Source organism: Aplysia californica, unplaced genomic scaffold, assembly GCF_000002075.1.
Source record: "Aplysia californica isolate F4 #8 unplaced genomic scaffold, AplCal3.0 scaffold00010, whole genome shotgun sequence".
NCBI lineage: Eukaryota > Metazoa > Mollusca > Gastropoda > Aplysiida > Aplysiidae > Aplysia > Aplysia californica.
Window position 1 is genome coordinate 2,268,930 of NW_004797280.1, and position 1,582 is coordinate 2,270,511.

A 1,582-nucleotide genomic window follows, 5' to 3' on the forward strand; every position below is an offset into this window, starting at 1 on the left:
ACCCCCCACCCCACCCACACACACACACAAGCCAACGACAATTACATCATTTATGCGAGAAATGTTTCACTATATAGCAGCCAGAGCAGGTGAGTTCGACTCCGATGTAGAGATGTCTATTTTATCGGGTATCTCCATTGTTTTGCCGAGTTGCCGGTTTCAGTCCACGTTGGCCCTTTACAATCAAAGCAGCCTTCTTCTTAAATGATCTAAATTGTGTAGATTTGGTGAAGGGGGATTGAGAGGTGTAACATATTAAAATCAATTGATTATAATTATAGGGCAAAGCATTGTGTTGCCCTTTTGTGGTACAAAGTTTAAAAACTAATTGGGAAAATTGAAGGACAAACAAAGCAGGGGTTTGACAAAGAGCAACCTTCTTAGACTATAAGTTAGAGAGCCAAAACAGATCGGTGTCGGGAAAAGGTCAAGATGATGTAGTTGTTTTTTTTTTTAGAGCATCCGAGCTTAGGACTGAATGGAAAACCATGATCACCGACGTCTCTCACAAATCTGGCACTTAACGATGATGATTTTAAATCTAACAACACGAATTGGGGAACGCACGAAGACAAACACAAGTTATTCGCATTACGACAGATATGCGAGAAAACAATAGAACACAACAAAGAATCCAAACATCGTCTTTATAGACCAAGAGAAGGCGATGATGATGATGATGATGACTGCAAAAACAACAGCGATAATAAAGATTATAGACCATTTGACTGGCCCATGATGATAGTGTATTTGTAAACAGGCTTCTCCGTTCGAATAGATATAATCTATAGCTTGTTCACTTTGTCTTGTCTGCGGTTGAAACGGTATAAAACAAATCGCTCTGTTCAAACTTCTCATGTCTTTGCATGCGGGTCTAAAGGTTGGAAAGCTAACAGAATCTAAAAGCATATTAATGAAAGCCACTACAAACTAAGGTACCGACATGTTTAATTTGATGTTAGCCTAAAGCAAGTAGATCTAAAAGTATGAAAGAGGATTTACAGCCCAAAACATAAAATGTTTGCCCATTTACATCAGCACTGCACATTAACGCACATCTGTGAAACATGGTTCAACAGACAGGTAAGTGCTTCTCGAGACTCACATGATGGCGTCTAAAAGAACTTGGGGGGAAAAACTATATGAGTACACTGAAAAAAATGAAGCAGTGTGGTGCCGCTGTCTTAAAAATTACAATTTCTTTTTGGCTACGTTACCGTAAATGTATGCACCCAAAAGACGATGTTTATTATCCGGCCTAAGTAAAGCAATCTTTTTATTTCTAAAATTCTATTATATAGAAGTGCCCTGCAAAATTATGTGCACATAGGAAAATTGATAAATTAAATAGATTTTTTAATGCGAACAGACAAAAATGAGCACGCTATAATCTACTTGCTTCAAAGAAAATTCTGGTAGATACTTAAAACTCATTCCCTTTTATGGATCCTATTCTCTTTGTTAACACTCATTTACCTTTAAAAAAAATCTTATTATAGATCTCGATGTAGATCTAGATCTAGATCTATTTTCCCGTTACACATAAAGATTGAAGACGGTGAGACTTACGGGGGAGAAGGGG